The sequence below is a fragment of the Emydura macquarii genome, unplaced genomic scaffold, assembly GCF_026122565.2.
Source record: "Emydura macquarii macquarii isolate MOO-44397 ecotype Brisbane River unplaced genomic scaffold, CSIRO-AGI_Emac_v2 contig_1876, whole genome shotgun sequence".
Classification (NCBI taxonomy): domain Eukaryota; kingdom Metazoa; phylum Chordata; order Testudines; family Chelidae; genus Emydura; species Emydura macquarii.
The window spans coordinates 20,528,692-20,552,105 of NW_027132013.1; the positions used below are offsets into that span (position 1 = coordinate 20,528,692).

The following is a 23,414-nucleotide window of genomic DNA, read 5'->3' on the forward strand; positions in this document are numbered from 1 at the left end:
CTGTAAATCAGCAATGAGCTGAAGCAGTAGACAGAGCTGAGCTGAGGTGGCATACTGAGGCAGTAGACGGAACTGATGGGAGGTGACAGGCAGTGCTGAGGCAGGCAACAGCTCTGAGGTGGCTGGGGCTGAAGCCAGAGACCAGCACAGCTTAGCTATAAGGGACTCAGGTGTGGGCCTCCCTACCCAGCAATCAAAGCTAAAATCACTTCAGCTGGGTCAGGTGGTAGAGCCCTTGGAGCTGCCCTGACAACACTTCCCTGAGGGACTGGAGAAGGACCTGCTTGAAGTTTGGACTCTGCCTACCCTGGACTGCGAAGTGTGAGTGAGGGGCTGAGGAGGAGGAGGGAAGAGGCTAGAATGTGGTAGCCACTCCCAGCTGTGAGAGGAGGACTGAGGCTAAGACTGTTGCTCAGACACCATGCAGGATATGGTTGGCTTAATGGTTGGTTAATAGCTGGCTTTCCTAAGTTCATGCTGTCTCCTTTTCCCCATCTCTAATACAGTTTTTGTTTTAAAGCCCTGGACTCAGTGCTTGCTGGTGAGGAAGTATTGTCTATCAAGGAGACCCGGGGTGATAATTCAGTTTCCCAGGTTTCTGGCGGGAACTCAACTTGCTGTTTAAGTTTTCTGAAAGAATCCCTAGAAAATTGTACCATGGCATGTTTTCACTGCTGACAACACCTGGCAGAAGGGTTATATATAGAAAATCTAACTGGATGGAAGTGGAAGGCATAAGCTACTCATAAGGAACCTAGCTGTGGAATGCAGTGCTATTCCTCTTAAGAATTAATGTTGTCTGAGGCCATGTCTATACTATGCCATTGTAAAATGGCTTGCGTAGCCACTCTATGCTGATGGAAGAGAGCTCTCCTGCTGGCATAATAAACCCCCTTCCACGAGGGTTGGTAGCTATACTGGTGGGAGAGTGTTTCTTGCTGACATGGTGCTGTACACAGGCGCTTCTGTCCATGTAACTTGTGTGTCTCAGGGGTATGGTCTTTCACACTGCTGACTGCAATAAGTTTTTCTGACATAAGTGGCACTGTAGACATGGCCCGAGTGTCACCTTGGTGACTGTGGTTAATTGTTTCTTTGGGTACATAAAGGGTGTGTGTGTGTGAGAAAGTGATGAGTGTAGTTATAACGGCTTTACTCCATCTAGGGTTACATTTTCCTATGGGTAGGGGATTTGGGTTAGGGTTTTGGTGGGTAGTGGTCTCTGCCCTAGGGTCAGGGTTCTTATGGGGAGGGGATTTGGGCCTAGGATGAGGGTTCTTTTGGGTAGGATTCCTTGCAGTAGGGTTAGGGTTCCTGTGGGTAGGGGACTTGGGGCTACGTGTAGGTTTCCTATGGATAGGAGTCCCACCCTACAGTTAGGTCTTCTATGGGTAGGGCACTTGGTGCTAGGATTAGATTTCTTATGGGTAGGAGTCCCCACTCCAGGGTTATGGTTCCTATGGATAGGGGACTTGGGGCTAGGGTTATGGTTCGTATGGGTAGGGGTGTTGGGGCTAAGGTTAGGACTATGGGAAAGGGTCCCAGCCGTAGAGCTAGGGTTCCTATAGGTAGGGGACTTGGGGCTAGACTTAGGGTAGGGGTTCCCATCCTAGGGTTGAGGTTTCTATGGGTTGGGTCCCCACCCTAGAGTTGGGGGACCTATAGATATGGGACTTGGGGCTAGGATTAGGGTTCCTATTGGTAGGGATGCCTGTACAAGGGTTAGGGTTCCTATGGGTAGCGGTCCCCAGAGTTAGGTTAGGTTTCCTATAGTTTTGGGACTTGAGCCTAGGGTTATGATTCCTATTGGTATGGGACTTGGGGCTAGGGTTACAGTTCTTATGAGTAGGGGTCCCCTATATGAGTAGGGTTCCTATAGAGTTAGGTTTCCTATAGTTTTGGGACTTGAGCCTAGGGTTATGATTCCTATCGGTATGGGACTTGGGGCTAGGGTTACAGTTCTTATGAGTAGGAGTCCCCGCCCAAGGGTTTGGGTTCCTATGGGTAGGGGACTTGGTCCTGGGGGTAGGGTTCCTATTTGTTGGAGTCCCTGCCATAGGATTAGGGTTCCTGTGGGAAGGGGTGACCATCCTAGGGTTAAGGTTCCTATGGGTAGGTCACTGGGGTCTTAGGGTTAGGCTTCCCATGGGTATGAGCCCCCACCCTAGGGATACGGTTCCTATATATAGGGGTCCCTACCCAGAGATTAAAGTTCCTATGGATATGGGTCCCCACTGAAGGGTTAGGGTTCCTATGGGTAGGGGTCTCCTCCCTGGGATTAGGGTTTCTATGGGTAGGGACTGGGGCCTAAGATTAGGGTTCCTATGGGTAGAGGAGTTGGGTCTAGGTTTAGGGTTCCTATGGATAAGGGTCCCCGCCCGAGGGATAGGGTTCCTATGGATAAGGGTCCCCGCCCGAGGGATAGGATTCCTATGGGTAGATGTCCCTGCCCTAGGGTTAGGGTTCATATTGGTAGGGGACTTGGGGCTAGGGCCAGGGTTTTTGTGGGCAAGGAACTTGCAGCTAGGTTTAGGGTTCCTATGTGTAGGCATCCCCGCCCCAGAGTTACGGTTCCTATGGGTAGGTGTCTTGGGGCTGGGGTTAGGGTTCTCATGGGTAGGGAACTTGGGGGTAGAGTTAGAGTTCCTATAGATAGGGGTTCCCGCCCTAGTGTTAGGGTTCTTATGGGTAGGGGTCCTGGATTTAGGGATAGGCTTCCTATGGTTAGGGGATTTGGGACTAGGGTTAAGGTTCCTTTGGGTAGGGCTCCCTGCTCAGGGGTTAGGGATCCTATGGGTAGGGGTCCCCTCCCTAGGTTTATGGTTCCTGTGGGTAGGAGACTATGGCCTAGGTTCAGAGTTCCTATGGGTAGGGGAGTTATGGCTGGGGTTAGGGTTCCTATGGTTAGGGGATTTGGGACTAGGGTTAAGGTTTCTATGGGTAGGGCTCCCTGCTCAGGGGTTAGGGATCCTATGGGTAGGGGTCCCCTCCCTAGGTTTATGGTTCCTGTGGGTAGGAGACTATGGCCTAGGTTCAGAGTTCCTATGGGTAGGGGAGTTATGGCTGGGGTTAGGGTTCCTATGGTTACGGGATTTGGGACTAGGGTTAGGGTTCCTATGGGTAGGGCACTTGGGGCTAGGGTTAGGGTTCCTATGGGTAAGGGTCCCCGTCCAAGGGCTAGGGTTCGTATGGGTACGGGTCCTCGACCTAGGGTTAGGTTTCTTATGGGTAGGGGACTTGGGGCTAGCGTTAGGGATCCTATGGGTAGGGGACCCAATTTAGGCTTAGGGTTCCTATGGGTAGGAGTTCCCACCCAAGGGTTAGGGATCCTGTGGGTTGGGGTACCCGCCCTAGAGTTAGGATTCCTATGTGTAGGGGACTTGATCCTCGGGTTAGGGTTTCTATGGGTAGGGTTCCTGCCTTAGGGTTAGGTTTCGTATCAGTATGGGACTTGGGACTAGGGCCAGGGTTCCTATGGCCATGTAACTTGCGGCTAGGGTTAGGGTTTCTCTTTGTAGGCATCTCCGCCCAAGGGTTAGGGTTCCTAGGGTTAGGATTCCCCTCCCTAGGCTTAGGGTTCCTATGGGTAGGTGTCTTTGAGCTAGAGTTAGGGTTCTCATGGGTAGGGGACTTGGGGATAGGGTTAGGGTTCCTATGGGTAGGGGTTCCCGCCCAAGGGTTAGGGTTCCTATGGGTAGGGGTCCCTGCTCAGGGGTTAGGGATCCTATGGGCAGGGGTCCCTTCCCTAGGGTTATGGTTCTGATGGGTAGGGGAGTAGGGCCTAGGGACAGGGTTCCTATAAGTAGGAGAATTATGTCTGGGGTTAGGGTTCCTATGGGTAAGGGTCTCTGCCCTAGAGTTAGGGTTCATATCGGTAGGGAACTTGGGGCTACTGTTAGGGTTCCTATGGTTAGCAGTCCCCTCCCTCAGGTAAGGGATCCTATGGATAGGGGACTGGGGTCTAGGCTTAGGGTTCCTATGGGTAGGGGATCTGGGGCTTGGATTAGGGCTCCAATAGGTAGTATTCCCCACGTAGGGTTAGGGTTCCTATCAGTAGGGACCCCACCCTTAGTGTTAGGGATCCTATAGGTAGGGGACTTGGGCCTAGATTTGGGTTCCTATGGGTAGGGATCCCCACCCTAGGGTTAGGGTTCCTATGGGTAGGGGACTTCGGGCTAGGGTTACAATTCCTATGGGTACTGGTCCCTGACCTAGGATTAGAGTTTGTATGGGTAGGGAACTTTGGGATAGGGTTAGGGTTCCTATGGGTAGGCATCCTCGCCCTAGGGTTAGGTTTCCTATGGCTAGGGTACTTGGAGCTAGGATTCAGGTTCCTATTGGTTTGGATGCCCACACAAAGGTTAGGGTTCCTATGGGTAGAGGTCCACCCCCAACTGTTAGGTTTCCTATGTGTAGGGGTTCCTGCCCAAGGGTGAGGGTTCCTATGGGTAGGGCACTTGGGACTAGGGTTAGGGTTCCTATGGGTAGGGCACTTGGGATTAGGGTTAGAGTTCTTTGGGGAAGGGTCCACGCCCAAGGGTTAGGGTTTCTATGGGTAGGAGTCTCCGCCCTAGGGTTAGGGTTCCTATGGGTAGGGATTTCCCAGGTTTTGTGTTTTTGAGTTGGGTTGTGTTTGCCTTTAAGATGAATTGTTATGAACGGGTTTTTTCTGTTCATTTGTTTGTTTGCAAATTTAAATGGCTATATTCACAAGCTGTGCTCCCTGCAGTGTGACAGAATGTCTTGAGGTAGTACATCAACTTATCCCGGGGATGTTTCCATTGCCCCTTTGGGAGAGCCTAGAAACTAAAGCATCCAGGGTGCAGTCACTCTAATGGGAAATGAAGGGGCATGATTCCTTTGTGTCCCCCTCTTCCACTCACCCCTCAGCTCGTCACACAGGTACATGTTGGGGAGCTTGTACCTTGGAATCATCTGTGTCTCAGGTTAAGTAAGGTCCTCCTTGGTGATCCCCCTCCTCTCTCCTTTGCCTGTGGAGCCAAAAAGGTTGGATGGTTGAGTGTACAGCAGCAGCTTGTAGTGGCAGTTCCCAATCAGTATGGAAAACCTGAACAAATCCTTTCCCTCAGCCTATGCTATTCCCTGTAAATGTCTTGCTCCCCTGTGCCTGTCCAGGCCTATCCCCAGTACTAGCACTGTCCATCGGTTGACATCCTGTTGTCTTTCTCAAACCTGCACTCTCCTGTGTGGCAGGGTGTTGGTGGTCATTTAGGAGTTGGGGTCTTTGGATATAGTGTGTCTAGAGTAGCCAATGAGTGGCCAGAGTAGCCAGAGTGGTCTAGAGTAGCCAACTCAAGCTTTGTTTAGTATGACCTCAGCATGACTAGACCAGCAGCACAGGGCTGAGTGTGTGGGAATCACTAAGTGCTTTTGAAAACTCTGATTGTACAGTCAGCCCTTTCCTTAATAATGCCCTGGAAGCACTTTTTTTGTACTAGTCGCCTCCACAGAGCACTCGGGGGACTAGGCATGACTAAAAAATGGTTCAAAAAATGCCCGGGACCATGGAATCATTAACCTTTCCTCATCAATTAATCCCTACAGCCCACTGATCATTTATGTTGCTCTTCTCTGAACAGCCTCCAATTTGTCAGGTCCCTTCAGCTAGTGAGGTGCCTAGAACTGAACACCATGTCCCTGGAGTGGTTGCACTAGAGCTGTAAATGGAATGATATTATCCATGCCGACTTAGGACATGAAGCCTGTAAGTGATGTGGCTCAGCCCTGCATACTTATTTTCCTCTGCCCTACTGAATACCAAACTCCTGTTGAATGTGCTGTTACATACCATTCCCACACACCTTTTTCTTCACTGCTGCTTGCCAGTTCTTTCCACCACTGAATAGTTGTGGCTTGGATTATTTTCCCCCAGATTCATTTGCATTTTTTGATGAAGAATCTCCTTTTGTTGTTTTTTGCCCATGTCTCCAATTCCTCTCTAAGGACCAAATCCAATGCCCATTGAAGTCAGTGGATTTTGGGACATTCCCCAAGTCCCATTGCATTATTTCTCTATACTCAATGGTATTTGCAGTTCCCTCACAATTTGGAATTTCATGAACACGCTGTCACTTTTTTTCCTAGAGCATCAATGAAAACATTGAAGAGGATCAGACCTAAAAGTGATTCCTGCCTTTCTCCACTAGAAACGCGTGCACACATTTCAATGTAACGTTATCATTTATCTATGGTCTTTCAGGCAGTTTTCAATTCTCAAAACAGTGTCTGTATCCAAATAAGTTTGAATGAATTTTGAGAGTGAAAAGATTGTGGGAGACAGTGTACTTAAAGTCCAGCTAAATGACCTCTCCACTGCTTTCTCTTTGCACTGGTGGTGTAATTCTATCCGCATTAAATTGTGTAGGGCTGCTGTGTGTACAACTCAATGCTGGCAGGGATGGTTCCTCACTAATGAAGACCTGCTGTTTTGTAATGCTGTTATGTGTTCCTGCCTATTCCATTGCCATGTGTGTCACGTGGGGTCTGGGCTGGAATCCAGGGCAAATGTTTATACAAGGACTTTAGGACATATATTTTAATTATGTTTAGAATCCCCCTGACCTCCTTTCCTTTTCTATATAGTTTTCCCTCTAGCCTTCGTAATGCTAGCTTCTTGAATGACTCTGGCCCCTTTAACCTCCTGTTGTGGTAAGTCCCAGGGTTCTGACTTGAAATACCAATAATGAACACTGTCAGGCCCTGGCACAATTCCATCACTGCCCTCAGCTTAAACTGACATGGGAGGAGATGAACCAATCCCTGTGTGAGACAGCCTTATTGTCATTGCATGGTCAGAGCCCAGGGGAGGGGATGGCTGTAGAATGAACATCTAAAACTTTCCAAGGTTAGAGAGAGAGTGTTTCCTGGTCTCAGGCATATGGATGGAGGAAAAAGGTCTATGTGGGAGCGATGTATGTGCACACGCTGTCTCTTTCTAACTCAGGCTGGCATTTAGCACAAAGGGTAGTGCCACAGAGGCCACTTAAGGCTCCCTTTTAAGCAGACCGGTTATCACTAGCCTACAAAATAAAATACAATACAAAGTGTTGTGTACCAGAGCATAAATAGTCTGGGGTGGGTTTGATAGAAAAAGTGTCTGTGTCTCTGTACATATCCTCTGTTGGATGAATGAGATTGTGCATGTCTCTGTGTGTAGAACAAGGTGTGACTAGAAAAGACATAGGCATGGACTGGAGTAATGTGTTACCAACCTGAGGGGGGCTGCTTCTGTCCTTACTTTGCAAAAGGTATCTCTAAGCTTGTCTCCTGATTTTTGGTGCTGTGTAGACTTTGACCAGATAGCCAGTGCTAACCCACAGTGAGTTTCCTTCCTGTGGAATTGTATATGACATCCCCATTTTATCTGAATGAGTTTCTCAGGATTAATGTCATTACACTAGATCCCAAGCAAATTAATTATCCTTATTATCCAGGCAAGTTAATTATTGAATTAACAGAATTCTCAGGGAAGTACACATCATCCACCCACCTCGCCAAAGAGTGGGCCAGGTGTTCAGTCTCCAGTGGCTGATGGTGCCTGACTATTGGCCAGGGGAATCTGAGCAGTATATGGTTAGATCATTTTGTCTCATTTGTTTGTCTGGAATCACTGGCAAAGCTGAGGTGGGTGGGAGAGCTGTAGGAGATGAGGTTTAAGCTTCAGGATGATGTGGAGCTGTGCAGGGTCTTTTGTGCAAGAAAGATGTTTAAACTTGATTCACTACCTCTCCCTCATTCAGAGCAGAAATAGCTTGATTCTCCTCTTGCCTGCACTTGTTTTATAACACTATATGGCTCTCTTCATTGGAGCTACTGCTGATTGACACTGGTGTCTGTTTGCAGTGTTGTAGCCATGTCGGTCCCAGGATATGACAGAGACAAGGTAGGTAAGGTAAGATCTTTTATTGGACCTATTACTGATGGAAGGTGTGACAGGTGAGGCGAGCCATGCTCTTAGCATTGGGCATGCAGAAGCTGAGGGGGGTACTGGCTTGCAGGATGCTCAGCTGAGCAATAAGTGCATTTAGTCCACTTGAGTGATGGGCACTGCAGAGGGCCCCTATGAGACTCTCCAGGATGAAGGGTGGGTGAGTCTGACAGGCTGCATATAGTGTATGTTATTGGATCTTCTGCTATATAGCACATATGTTACTGCAGGGTTGTCAGCCCTTCAGTAGATTTCTACAGTGCAGTAAAAATAAGTAGATTAACACAGCAAAGAAGATTAGAGACGCTTTGGGGAAGGGAAAGGGGGAGGATGAGGAGAAGAGAGTATAAAGAGACAGCAGGAATTGAGTGCCAGGCTTCCTAGTGCATGTTACACAGGGTACCTGTCTTTGGCCCCTTTGATTTTGGGTTAGGCGAGCTGAACGGAACAATACCAGGCACAATGTCGAAGGAGAAGCTGGAGTCACTGGTAAAAAACATGGAGATCATGCTGTCCGAGGTGGAGCAGCTGAAGATCCACTGCACCAAGCAGACGGAGGAAGTGAACCAGGTAGTGCAGGAGCTGCGCCGGGAGAACAAAGATCTGATGCAGAAGTACGAGCGCATCTGCCAGGATCTGAAGGAAGCCAAGGAGACCATTGCCCAGCTACAGGATACTAAGTTTGCTTTTGAGGCGAAGGAACGGCAAGCCCAGAAGCTCAACAGGCAGCTGTGAAGCAGTACAAAGAAGACACGAGATTTCCCAAGAAGACCTAAAACCAAAAACTTTTATCACTGGACTGGCATTTCTAAAATAGCCCTCTACATCCTCCCCAGACCAAAGGGACATGCTGAAAAAAGTCGCCTATTTGTGGGGATGAGTTCTCAAAAGGCAAGATGAGTGCAGCTTGGATTCTACCCTGTGGGATCCCCTTAGTAATGATTGCACATTTCACCATGCCGGGAGAAAATCCTGACCTCTATCCTGGGTCACAGAGATCTAAATCGTGGTTGTAGCAGGGACCACCAAAACCTGAGCACCATCATGTCTCCCCTGGTGTTCACACAAGGATAGACCTGGGGGAAAGGAACTGGACCCACCTTGAGGCGAATGCATACAGCAGAGAGAGAGTCTTCTCATCACTCCACTTTGTTGCAGTATACGCAGGACTTTTCTGTACTGACATTAGGCTGCAATATGGTTGGGCTTTCTTTTATGAGGTATAAACTTCCTTACTGCCTGACTGAAAGACACTTGCAAAGGTGACATCATGTCAGCCTTTGCAGTTCCTAGCATTTGCTACTAAGGGCATGTCAGGCCAGAGGATATTAATGCTCTTACAGAGTCATTCTTGTCCTTTTCCCCATTCCAAGCTGAAATGTAAGACTTGCAGGGATTTCTGTCTAAATGTCTATTTCAGGGCAGTCAGCTCATAATGATTTGGACTGTTTGGTGTGTTAGAATTAAACCTTTGCTGACTTTAACACTTTTTAACTGAAGGACTATGTTCTGACACCAGATTTACATATATTAAGTCTCAGTAACTGTATAATAATGGACCAAGAATTAGAAAGAGAAAGAAAATGAAGGAGGGGAGAGGGAAAATACTGTCAGAAGTCTGTTTTGCTTTCACTGTCTCTTTCTCATACTATCTGTCTTGTCAGCAGCACTGCAGGAATGTTCAGTGATGAATGCAGCTAAGAACAGGTGACTTTTGACCATACAGTGAATAGCAGGAGGCGTAGGAGGTGGGAATGTGCATGAGAGAGGCTGGTTAAAGAAAACAGCTTCCCTGCTTAAACAGAATAGCTGGAGTGATTCCAAGAGGATCTTTCTTCACATCGGCTGTGCTATGGTCAGCTTCCTTTCTTCCTTCAAAACTTTTCATTATTATTCTTTCGCAGCAAATTCAAACACACAGCGAGGGCCAAAGGGCAGGAGGAGAGGGGAAGTTGAAAAGAAAAACTAATTCTAAAAATCCCCACCTCTCACATAACCAGTGTGCAGCTGTTGGCTTGGTTTGTTTGTTTTTCCCAGATGATTAGATATCCTGTAAACTATAAGATTCTTCACTTTTGAAGGAATCAGTGTCACTTTCTGGTCAGTAGCACCAGGGGTGCTGGAACAATTTTTATAGTGGCGGTGCTGATGATGGAAACCATCTATTTGGTGTTTGTTGTTACTACTTCAAGCCACGGGATACGGCAACACCCCTACTTCCAACACCACTGAGCAGCACAAGGCACTTAGAGACTCAGAACAGTGGCAAATGTGGGGAATCCTTAGATCCTGTCTGAGGAGAGAGGTGGGGTTGCTGGATTGGCTGCTCTGTATTTCATGTTGAAAGATGCAAAAACCCTCTAATGCAGAGGACTTCAAAGTGTTGGGCGCACACCCCAGGGGGATACAGAGGAATGTTCGGGGGGGGCCAGCAGCAATGCCAGGCAGCTCGGGCAGGGAGCATCACCTCGACCCACCAAAGCAGCCACCCAGCCTCTGGATCAGTGTCAATGCCCCTGCACCCAGTGCTGGCTCCGCCCCATAGACCGTAGCGCAAGCCTTCCCCAACCCTGAAAACCTGAGGGGCTCAGCCAAAAATTGCCACTTGAAAGGGGGGCTCATCTCAAAAAGTTTGAAAACAGCTGCTCTAACAGGTCCCGGTCCGGCACAAGTGTTGCCAACAGGAGTTCTGCTGTTGGCTTTAAAGTGTGCAGGGTCCGGCCCAGAGCAAAGTCAGATTTTTTTTCTCCCCTCCAGGAAAACCTCAGTTTGGGCCTGACCCAAAGCCTATTGAAGTCAAGAGAGCCCTTCTATTGATTTCAGTGATCAGGCCTGCTGAGCAGGGAGTTGCTGTGTTTGAGCTGCAGTCAGTATGCCGGGACTTTCATTCTACTTCACTATAAATTGATTTCACTCTAGAGTTCAGTATAAGTAGGATCCATTCCATAATAGTTTGTTCCATTTGTATCATCTAGGCTGTGGTTTAGCTTTATCTCATCTGTTTTGGGTGGGGCAGGCTAGAGTATTTGAAAAGCGCTTTGAAGATAATTGATTTTTCCTTTACATTTTTAAGTGTAACCTGTATAGAAATGTCTGGGCCTGACCCTGCATTCCTTGCAGTCCAATGGGACTTTGCAGGACACAAGAAACACAGGATCCAGCTCTGTTTCTTATGTTTTGTTCTTATGGATGTTTTCACTTCACGTTAATTTTCTAGCCCAAATCCACCTCTGCTTTGTGTTTTCTACTTTTTTTTAAATAATTAAAATGTAAACCAATAACAAAAGGAAAACAAATGTTTTATACACAGCTGTCTGAGCTTCTGTTCTTCATAAGGTAATTTCTCACTTCTTTCATATCCATGCATTTTTTGTGTGTTTACACTAAATGATAATTATTCCAGTTTCAGCTCTCTGGAACAATAAAGAGACTAATGGAGATCACACAGATTACTCAGTGTTTCTAGGTTAATCACTCCAAATGAGATTCTCTCTCTGGCTGCCAGATTCACTCTATGTAATATTTAAATCCATGACACCAGGAGGAAAAAGCAATTTTTATGTCCTTATGGTCAGTTTCTTGGCAATAAAGAGAATTGTAAGTGTCTGTCTTTAGGACTGGTGAAATGACTATATATAAACATCCTAAATGAGTGGGTTTGGGATGTGAAATGTATCCCAATGCTAGAAAAATGGAAATGAAAACACATGACCAGAGATCCGGGGTTTATCCTGATCTCTTGCTGGTATAACTGAGGAGTAGCTCCAATCATTTAAAATCAGTATAAAGGAAATTAGAACTTGGCCCTCTGGTTTTTATATCCAAATCTTTGTGTCCATCTCCAGCACATCACTTCCACCACTCCAGTCTATTTTGAAGTTTTGTTGTCTGAAAAACTTATAGATGCAGAATAGTATCTTCTATTAAAATTAGTCCTGGACTTTGGAAGATTTTAATATAAATATTATTCGGTACATGTTTCTCCTCCTCTCTAAAAGGTCAGGCCTAAAGGTTGTGCTTGATTTTTCTCATCTGACCTGGCCTGGACTCTCCAGCAGGTCAGGATTTTAATCTCAGCTGGTTGGAATTATAGTCATAGAGTTTAAGGTCAGAAGGGACCACCAGATCATCTGGTCGGACCTCCTGCATATCAAAAGCCATCAATGGACCAAGTGGACCAGAAATGTTGAGAGTGATGGGCTGATCACCTACCTGGCAATGGAGAGGAGCAAGGGAAAACTGTCTAACTCTCTAAGTGCTAAAGGCCAGTTCATGTGCTGTCCTGCTGGGGACGTGCAGCACTTGAGTCTGAGCCCAGGTGGCAGAAAGGGGCAGAAGGAGAAGGGGACAGCATCTGGCTCAAAGACTCTGGGGCACAGGCTATCCCAACTGCTATGCACCCGAACAGCAGCCAGAGAAGGAAGGAGTTATAACCAATTAGCAGAGTTGTGCCTCTGCTGCTGCTGGTGAGTCCTGCGGCTTACCAACTGCTGACAGTTGAACCCAACACCTTCCTCGTCTATAAGTGGCAGCTCTAGCACATTAGTCAAGAGGGAGCCTCCAGTGGCCTGACCCTCGTAGGCGTTAGGCTGAGATAATCTCTTTTTACATTACAATGGTTCTCAAACTTTTTTTGCTTGGACTGAGATTATCCCCCCCCCCCCCCAAGTGATGACGTCCCCCCATGCTATGCCACCCTTACTGGCCTGCATGGGGGCAGACAGCTCATAACCTCCCCCCCCCATAATAACCCCATGACCCACTGAAGGTCCCCCAGTTTGAGAACTTCTGCTTTACATCTCTTACACCAATCACTCACTCATCCCTTGTGGTGCAGGAAGTGGCAGGGTACCGACTAATCTCATTGGACTTCCCAGAACTATCTTGTCTTGATGTGAGTGAAGGATCTGAATAGGAATGAGAGTGGCACCTCCAGCTTCAGGCTCCATGCTGAGATTTTTACACAAAAGAGCCCATTAGCTTACTATTGATCAAGGTTGTATTTCAAGGGGGAAGCCATGAGCTGACGTATGGGGATCCTGGGCTGGCAGGTCATGTCACTTCAGTGGCCATCTTGGTGAGACTGAGCATAGGACTTTCTCAGATGCTCCCAGCCCCCAGGGGCATGAATGAATGGGAGTACAGCTTTGTTCAGGACCACTCATCCCATGCATCTTATCAGTAAGCACAGAGCATCCATCCAGTACTGGCCTTCTCTGCTTAGCCAGCATGCTCATGCAGGGGGAAGAACTCTTAGGGGAAATAATGGGCTGGAATGAAAGCTCAGCGCCCCGCAACATACACACACACAAAGCCTGGCCCTACAGTCCCTGGCATCAGGAGGTGAAAGAACCCCCACTGGTATCCACCATAGGCAGGATGAGTTTCGGTCTCCTACTCCCCACCACAGCAATGAAAAACACCCATATGAACATTTTGTTTTAAAACATGCTGAGTGTCCAACAGCTTCCATTGAGATCAGTGGCTGCTCAAGACTCCTGAAAAGCAGGCAGGTGCCTAAATATGAACTTAGGAGCCTAACTTTAGTCTCCTGTTTTGTGAACTATTAGCTTGAATTCTTTGTTTCATTCCAAGCCTGTTTGTGTCAGACGCTATAAGAATAGCTGTTCTGCAGTACTCAGAGCCCAAGCACAGGAGACTATTGATTCATGTGGCTGTAACCCTGCTAATATTGGGAATTATTTTTCATGTACTGTACTCCATCCTGCTCAGATACTCTTTACCCCTTTTACTAACCTGACCAGGCTCCTACTGAGTCCTATACCTATGTGCCACAGAAAGAACGTGTCTGGTGATAACTGCATTCATACAAAAGTTCTGCTAATTCAGCTAATCACACTGCATTGAGTGGGCCAGTCCTCTGCACTCCAGGAGTTCATAGGTGCCAGATCCCTGGAACAGAGAGGCAGTTATGAAGCAGTGCAACAGTTCCTGGTTTAAAAAAAAAACAAAAAAACCAAAAAGCACTATTGAAAGTAACTTGTTTGGTACAGTAAGTTATTCCACACCTTGCTGTAGTCACACAAGGGATGCTTAATAATACTTTCCAACTTTCATCTGAGGAGCTCAAAGTGTTTCATGAACATTTACAAATCCTCACAGCACTCCGAATGGGTAGTAAGTATTTTCATCCCTGTGTTAGAGATGAGGAAGCAGAAAGTCCAACAGATCAGGTAACGTGTTCAGGATCATAAAGCGAGTCATGACAGAGCTGGGGTTAGAACCCAGACCCTAGACTCTCAGTTCCCTGCTGTAAGCACACAGATATTACTAGATCCTGCTAAAATAATGAAGGGAACCTTAAATAGCAACAGCCAATCAGACTGGGACTGTGTCCAGTCACTCATGTGAAGCTTCTCGGGATCTTTATTTTTATATAAATCAGTTCTTCTCAAAGGCAATAAGGGGTTCTGGTGGTTCTTTTCCATTAAAAGTGCTCCGAGGGTTTATTGGAAGAAAAGCTGGAATTGCTGCTGCCAGGACAGACCCCTGCCCAAGAGATTTACAGCAGAGCAGAAGAGATCTCGTTAACAACACACTTCATGCCAAAAATGTTTCATTAACAATATAAAACAGGTGACCTGAGCCACCCAAATTCTCTTCCTGTTGGTGGTCACTCCTGTGATTCTGCCATTGCCTGCCCAAGCATCCCTGGGACATAGCAGGCTGGTAGAGAGGTGAGTTCCCTGGTGTCTGACTATATTCACTGCATCATAAATCTTGGGTTCACTGTCAAATTACAAGAATGACCTTGGATCAGTGCATTGTCACCTCTTCTCTTCAGAAGTGTTTCCAGTACTTACAAGGTACACTGGGATCACTACTTCTTACACAGAAACAGTGTATGTTTTGACTACTTACAATAGAAAGCTTCTGATCATCATGCAGAAGTTTGTTGCACGCTTACTCAATCATTTGCTTAGAATGTATCCTTAAGGCACCTCTTTGGCCTGGAAATTTTGCAATTTCAGGTTATCTTGTGAGCGTATGGTACTGACTTCCTGAGATGAGCTGGGCCTGGACCAAAATCCCACAAGAAGAGCCTTTGTTGTCCCATGGTCCTGTTGGAATCAGGAAGTGTGAGATACAATGCCTTTTTTTGTTTGTTTTTTGTTTTGGTTGATGAAATGAACTTCACCAAAGTTTCAGATTGTTTGAGTTTGGAGTGAAAGTTCTGGTCATTTCTGATTTTATTTCAACATGCCCAGGGAGCCCCACTTAAATCTTCATGGTTAAAAATCCCCAGCTGCTGTGTTCAGCCAGAGTCTGCTTCAGCAAAGTAGGCACAACTGTTTTTTGGATGTGTCCTGGCTAGATTCCAATGTGGGCATTTATATTCCTCCTCCCTAAATTCACCCTGTAACTTCAACTGTCAATGTCATAATATTGCCAGCCCCACGCTTTCAAAAACCATGAGAGTGGCTTAAAAATCATGAGATCTTTAAAATAATGCATTTGAAGTCCTATTTATTTACCTACTGGCTTTGGAAGCTTTAGGGATCATCTTTACAAGCTTTTCTCCATAACCCTGAGGCCTAGAAACTTCTTTAAAAAAAATAAATTACAAGTTGAGTCTCTGATGTATTTACATGATGCCAAGGCCTTGGGTTTTAAGAAAAATATCAGCTATCACAATCAAACTAATTATTTAATAAATATTATATATAAATAAATTATTAATTAAAAACACAAGCTATCACAGGACAATTATTTTTATGTTGTTAAATGGATATTTCTTGTTGCTGGCAAAGGATGGGTGTGGGGAACAGCTATTGGGTTGCGTAACTGTGATGCACTGGCTTGATGTGTACTGTACCTTTAAATCTACAGGGTTCTGCAATCCACAGAGACAGGCAGCCATTTTGCATTCATTGCTGTGCAGATTGACACAGAGGAGAGAGCCTCTGGGTGTTCTCTCATACAGACATTACTGTTTGTTCTCTCATAGTTTGTTTACATAATGTTTAATTTGGAGGGAACGTATAGGGTTGGTTTTTGTATCTGGAAAAGCCGGAGTCATAACTAGGCATTTTAGCACCTGGGACAAGCAAGAATATTTGCTCTCCCTACTGTTTTTTCCATCATTTTTCCATCCCTATGACTTTGCACCCTGGCTGGCTGCCCCGCTCTCTCTGCCCTAGTTATGGCCCTGGGAAAAGCCTAACCTCTACCTGGGTTCTTATATGGCACCCTCCACATCGGTATCTGAGCACCATGTACCGTTTGAGGTTTGTTTGTCAATAGTTATCAAGCACTGTTTACCTCCTGGGCAAAACTCTCTACTATAAGATTATCAAGTACAGAAGTGCAGTTACCAGGTCTCAGGAATTTTTTTGGTGTTTTCCCTAAAGCCCCAGCTCCTGGAGTCATGTGAACATGTGAGAATCTCAGCATTCATTTAAAAGTAAGTTTCTAACTCTCTTGATTGCAGACACAAGCTTGAAAATGTGACTGTGAAGACTTAAACCAAAAGGCAAATTAAAAAAACCAAAACTTGTATTATTTTTAAGCCAGTCTCATGATTTTTGTGGGCCTGACTCATGATTTTTGAATGCTGGGGGTTGGAAATACCGAGAACAGCATAATTGCTGGTGTGGAACCCATTTTGTGCACCAGTTATCTGGATCCTTAAATGTAGAGTTAGTTATTTTGTCATGGATAGGGGCCCAAATCAACAGGTGAAAGAAACTCTGTTTTCCAGATCAAAGAGGAAACTATAAGCAAGAGCTCACTGGCATCCATTAGCCACACTGGCTCCTATGACTGGGGACACAACAAGCTTTTCCCAGTAATATACCCTGTCAGCTTCCTTTCTCCTGAGCAGTTTTCACTCTTGCTAAATTATTCTCCCAGTTGGTTTGTCACAGGGGACATGAACTACATGGTGCATGTTAAAAGGAGAAAAGAGCATCTCTCTGGATATGGGGCTAACTCCTCCAAAATGCTGGGACCTTCAGACCTAGGAGTCTGGTTAAGCCCATGATAGAAATGGAGCCAGCTGTGAACTGGATTTGGATTCAAATTTCCCATAGTCTATGGGGTGGTTGGTTGATAGCTTGGGGTTCTGGCCCATCTCTAGTTTCAAAGGAAATGTAATTAGATTCAGTATTTTGTTATTTAGGTTTGGAAATTTTATTGAAAATGAGGAACAGTGAGTGGAACTAGGAATTACTGTCTCTGTCTCTTGATATGTTGCCAGCAGCTACAATAAAACTAGTTATGAAGGACTCCACCCTGGCAACAACTTGCGGCACAGTTTGCAATTAAAGAGCATGCACACACGCAAAGGGAACGGGAAATCATCCCAAATCTGGCTCTTCCATGTGTGCGCAGTTACAACTCTGGCTTTCAAAAGCAAAACAGGAAACTCATGAAGAAACTTTGAGGCTCAAGGGGTTAAATGAAATCCAACTCTCCTTTTCCTGTGCAGTAAGGATTAGAAACCAAACAGAAGCTGGGGGAGAGGAGGGTGTTGGAGCCACTGATTGAGCTAGAGAAGTGGATACTGGAGCTGGGCTACAGGGTGGCTTTAATGCCTCTAAACCTTTCACTCTCCTTCAAACAAACTCATACAAAAGGTAAGAGTTAATTTTGACTATGGGTTGCTTTTTTCCCCTCTCCTCTTCATCTCATTTGCCACTTGTCTGTTTGTCTTTCCTTTGCTGTTTATGGCTTTTTATTTCCAACCACTTTTTATCAGCCTGGCTACAGTTTAAAGGGCAAGCAAGATGTTGGCTGAATGAAGTCCTGTGATTGCAAAATCAGATTTTTTGGCGGAGGGAAAGAGAGGGCACTCCATATATTCAGTGAACGTTAATCCCTGCTGCTTCTCCCCGCCCCCAAGTTAATTAGTCTAGGCCTTAATATAATCAAATAACCATCACTAACATTCCTTTGGAGAGGTATCAGTTAATGTTAGATGAGCCCAGGGGCTAAGTGCCCAAACAGATTCTGCCAGCAGGACTGTAGAAAGCAATATAAGTTTATCAGGGCTTGTGTGCATGGATATTGGTGAGAGAACTGTTACTAGTGGGGAGAAAAGTAAACCTCATCATTAGGACTGTTAAGCTGCTGAGCCAGTGGGTTCCTGGGCCTGTTGGCAATCAATACTCAAATAACCATTCCTATTAGAGACAGCTGTGTGGGTTGAAGGAGCACCTGCCTACTTCCAGAGGGTTGTCTCCATCTTGATCACTACATACTCATTTCACCTGTTCAGAATATAGACCTGATCCTGCAGACTTCTTCTCAAGCAAGTAGTCCCATCAAAGCCAGTTCAAGGAAGGGTTTGCAGGATCAGACCCTATGCTGGTTTTCCTGTTACTGAGCAAGTTAACATGTCAGCTGGGAAAAGTTTCCTTCAATGGCAGTTGAGAAGGCTGCTTTGGGAGCTCACTCAGAGAGAGAGAGATGGCAAAAGGATGGCTAGTATTGTGACAAGTACTGTGCTAAATCTAAATGCACAGGATTTGCAAAATGCCATTGAATTCCCTGAGGAGGGGCCAGCTGCTTTAAAGGACTTATATAGCTCAGAAAACTCTCATGGCTGTCCAGCATGGAGTTCCCAAGATTAGGAGGCAATGGACTTGGTGCAAGAGCGTGGGATGGAGGGAAAGTCTGGGTGGGTCTGTTTGTAAAGCTTGATTAAAGGTTTTTGTACCTCTGTACTCAGTGATCTGGGAAACTTTTGCACTATGTTTAGATTGTACACTCCCCATTTCTTCATTGCACCAGCACAGAGCCCTTCAGCAAGATTGTCTGCAGACAGCTTTGGGACTCATACTCCCACTCCTCTATGTACTTTGACGGATGTAATCCTTGCTCTTTTTGTAATGCTTTTTGATCCTAGAGGGTTTCATAAATCATATAGAGACAGCGCCAGTGAAATGCAGCTGTGTTTCTGGGGTGGAGGGCTGCAAGCAAGAGCACAGTCCACTGTACAACAATGTGTGTGATGGGCAATGTTGTCCAGACATAGCAGGATAAACACTGCTCTTATAGCAAGTGCTGGGGGATCTTTAATGCCTATCAAAATCAGATAGGGCTATGGTTTTTAAAGGGACAGTAGCCTAAATATCATTTAAAAAGACAAGTTGCTTTACCTACATTATGAAAAACAGATTAAAATTAAAGAATTTTAAAAATTATTTTTTCCACTATTGCTATTCTCTGTTTATTTCTCTGGGGGTTGGACAATGTTAGTCAGTTTCACCTTTTTTTTTAAATGTTACTTTCATTCTCAGGTTCTCATGCATCAGCACCAACCTGTTGTGACAACGCTGCACGGAGGTGTTTTGTTTCTAAAATAATTGGATTCCATCAGTTTTGAAATGTTTCTGATGGTCTTCAGTTTTGTAAAAGTGCCCCCCCTCCCCCCCCCGCACTAATAAAAAAAAAGCCAACAACAACAAACAACAAAAACATTGCCTTTACAATGTCCCTATAAGGTCTTACTGCCTCCACACAGTAAATTGTACTTTTAAGTAAATTTGATGTACTTACATCAGAAGGATAAAGACCTGAGTTGATCTCCTGATATTAGAGATTCTGATTCCATAGAATCTAAATATGTCAAACCTGAGGTTAGACTAATAAACCATTCCCTGTAAATGTAATGTGAGACAGGACTCCTGTGTGACCCAAATGATTTGGAGCAAATGCTAAACAAAATTTTGTTTCTAGATCTCCCCCACTTTCTCTCTCTAATAGCTAAAAAAAAAAAAAATGTGATATGTTTGCTTTTAAAAATAAATTGTAAATTAATGTCTTTAAACAGAAGCAGCTCTGAGGCTGGGATGCAGCATCAGACAGAAGGGATAACCTGAAATGTTGTTTTATAAACTAGGTGCCTTCTGATACAGGCTGTGTGTTCTGGTTTTGGCTCGCACCCTTTCAGGTCCAGGTGTTTATCAAGTGTGATGTAAGTGTTCTGTAGTGTCCATTCATCTGGTCATTAAGGGGTGAGTTATCTCACAAGATATGCACGTGGACGCAGCAGGAGTGCATGTGAGTAACTGTGTTCCAATTTGCTGGAAGTGCTAGGAAAGGTGATACATGGTTGCTGCCTTTGTGTTTAGTGTAGAGACCCAGCTACTCTGTAGAGGAACTTGGGAGTTTATTATTAATAAATACTTTAATTATGATAGTGCCCAAAGGCTCCAATCTGGATTCAGGGCAGGCACAATTGTTCTGGGTGCTGTACAAACATAAAAAAGAGATAATCCCTACCCTGCAGGGTTTACTTATTAGGTTGCTGGTGGTTATCTCACTCTTTAGAGCCTCTCTGTAAAATGTTAAGCACTTAGTTAAAAGTCTGTGCCTTGTGATTCTTCAGAGCACAGCATGTGCAAATACTAAATCTCATAAAAGAACAAGCTGTTTCTGTGAATAAGAATAGCATCTGGAATTACAGCACCTAGGATGGGAATATAAGGGTTATCAGTCTTCTCATTTCAGACTATAGGTTCATTACCAGTTAAGATCCGGAATAATTTTTCTCCTAGAGGCATAATACTGCTTCAGCCCGAGCCTGAATGGCTTCACTGCAATGTTATAGCACCATAACCCGAGCCCTGTGAATCTGAGTCAGGCACCTGCAGGTATTTTATCGCAGGGTAGACATCAATTCCTTTTGAAGCATCCAATATTGGTTACAGTTAATGGAAGTATACTGATGCTAAATGAACCATTGGTCTGATCCAGTACAGCCATACCTAAATGCTTAAAGGTGTCCCTAAATCCTGAGGGATTTACTCACTGTTCTGTGGGGATAACAGAGCCTTCTTTCATTGTAATCTGTGCTCTGCAAAACTCATTGTGTGTATGTCCCTCCAAAGGTGGTCTCTTTCTTGGCTCCATTATTGGGTCAGACCAATGGTCCATCTCAGTCCAGTATCCTATTTCTGACAGTGACTAATAGGCGCCTCTGGGTTTCTGAAGAGGGGCATATATGAATGGAACTGGACGGTTAACCACACATGTGCTCGTGCATATGTATAAACCAAGTATTCCTGCTCACTCATGCAAATACAAGCACAAACACACTTAAAATGCAAACCCGTGATGTCTGGAAAAACTGTACCACCCATAGATTGTTTATTTTGCTACTTAGCTTTTAGAGCAGTGAATGCTGGGCTCTGGCTGTGGCTGGGGAAGTACACTGATGGGTCTTTGCAGACCAAACAGCGGGTTTATTTTTAGATGACATAGTTATCATTTCTCTCTGATCACACCATCACATATGTGCTTCCTTTCATATCACACTGCAGTGCCAGGAGTGATCTCACACTTATAAGGCTATTTTTTTAAAGTTAATTTTTAGCAACTGCTGAAAGATGCTGGGCTGGCAGCCCTGGAGACTGAAGTTCTATTTCTCCTAGCACAGGTACTGCCTCTTAACTTTCTGTAGTAGAGCCAAAAGGATTTTTCAGTCCTGCTAGCTTTAGTCTCCTCTCACTTACACAGCAATGTAAAACTGGTGTAACTCCATTTACTTCAAATGATATATTTCTGATTTACACCACTAAGGGAGAGAAGAATTCAGCCTGACAGGTGCAAACAAAGGAAGAAAACAGTTCAGATTATTTTAAAGTTTACACTTGAAGTACTTTTAAAATACTTGTATGGTTCAGAAAATAGTCTTTGATTTTTTGTTTTGTTTTTGTTTTGATTGGGGAGAGAGAGGGGAATAGTTTAATTGGGGACAGTTCCCCAGCATCTAGACTCTGTTTAGCTTCTTAAGCAGTTTCCCAAAGTTTGAGCCTAAGGGTGTTAACCATAGCCAGCTAACAAGTTTTTAAACATCACTGCCTTTGTCTACACTCAGTGCTAGTGTTTAAAATCAGGTTAGTTAATACACATTAGCTAAAATTTTAAAACACCACTCATTTTCCTAATCTGTCCAAACCTCAAAGTAATGACCCATAGCAGTATTAGAATATGAATGTAAGTCCTTAGCTAGTGTTTTTCATTCTTTTCAATGCTTAGGATTTTTTTATTTTAATTCTCTTGTCATGTATTTTCTATAAATTTGTTCTGTTGTGTCTTGTAACAACATTAGCTGTCTAAATTAAATTTTTTACATGGGGGAATGTAATAGAGACTTAATCAATATGTATAGTCAGTGAGACTACTAAACTGCAAGTTATAATTAAATCTTTATTTTTAAAAGTTCATAATGAAACCTTGGTTGCAACCTTAACTATGGAAGGCTTGTTGCAGAAGGCTAAATCTGAACAGATAGCTTATTGTCTGCCTATTAATATCCTCAAGAAATATCATGTTGGCCCTTGTAATGGAAAACTACAGACTGGGACAACCACCACCTTTTCTCTGATGCACAAGGCATGCATGCAAATGTGTTTGAGCTACATCGCTAATATAACTGTACTATGGATTTCATGGGGTGGGAAAGAAGCAGATGTCCAATTTCTGCAAAGACATCTCCTCATCTCCCATTGCCATCCTACCCCTTGGCTGGGTGTATGAGGGTTAAGCCTCACTGTGGAATCCCCTTGAACAGGAGGTGCCAGAATCTGACCGCTGTTAATGCAACTGATGCTTTTTCAGTTTTTTTTTGTTTCAGTCCCTACATGGTGGGATTGTAAAATCTACTTGTCTGCCTGTCCATGCCTGTTTCTGATTCACAGGTCCAGTGTCCGCCATGAGTTACTCTTGATTCTCCTAAAGTTCTGCCAAGCTTGTCATTGTTAAGAGTCCTTTGTGATAATGCAGTCAGTTTTGGTGGGCCATATCAGTGATCTAGATACAGTTGTATGTCTATTATGAACCGTGTCCCAGATCCCACTTTCTCTCCCTCCCAATTTACAGGGGATTTAGGTGTCAGAGTAACAGAGCAGTACTCTAGCCTTTCACCTCTGGAGACCTCAGTACTAACTGGTTCACAAGCTTGTCTGGCTATCTTAGTTTAGACCTCAGTCCTTAATACAAAACCACAATATAGCTTTACTCACAGGTGAGGAATAGTCAGGCAAGGTTCACATCAGAATTGAAGTGCATTGGTAGAGCTATAGGGGAGGACAGGGCTGGCATAGCATGAGGTGCTGCAGGTCAAGATTTAGGTGTGTTGTCAGAGCTGCATAGGTTCCCAGTTAGAATAGCAGGCGGTGCTGCAGGTTGAGATTAAAGTATGTTGACAGCTGTGCACGGGAAGTTTACAAAGCGCCTGCACTCAACCATGAAGTAAGAGTGTGCTCTTATTTCTGCTGCAACCATCCGTATCTTATTTTAAGTTCAGGATTCACCTCAAATCTAAAAACTTAAATTCCAAAACTTAACTTCATTTAAGAAAAAAGTTAAGGCTGAAAGTGTGTTTGTGTTGGCTAATGCAAAAATAAAATTACTGTCTTTAGAATCCTGCACCTTTTTAAAGAAGTTCACACATTAACAAGTGTGGAAATGAAGAGTTAGGAGATCCAGCCAGTTC

General features: G+C 44.8%; 1 protein-coding gene across 2 annotated transcripts in view; it reads left to right on the forward strand.

The window, feature by feature from the left end:
- The first annotated feature begins 253 nt into the window (after positions 1–253).
- Positions 254–23,414, forward strand: part of PAPLN (papilin, proteoglycan like sulfated glycoprotein) — an 81,162-nt gene continuing 58,001 nt past the window's right edge. Inside the window, exon 1 of one of the 2 annotated variants that reach the window (XM_067557863.1) lies at positions 254–321. The gene's annotated coding sequence lies outside the window, so the exon portion shown is untranslated. Of the gene's footprint in view, positions 322–17,431; positions 17,548–23,414 lie in introns of those variants that run through there. The other variant, XM_067557862.1, reaches the window with a different exon arrangement.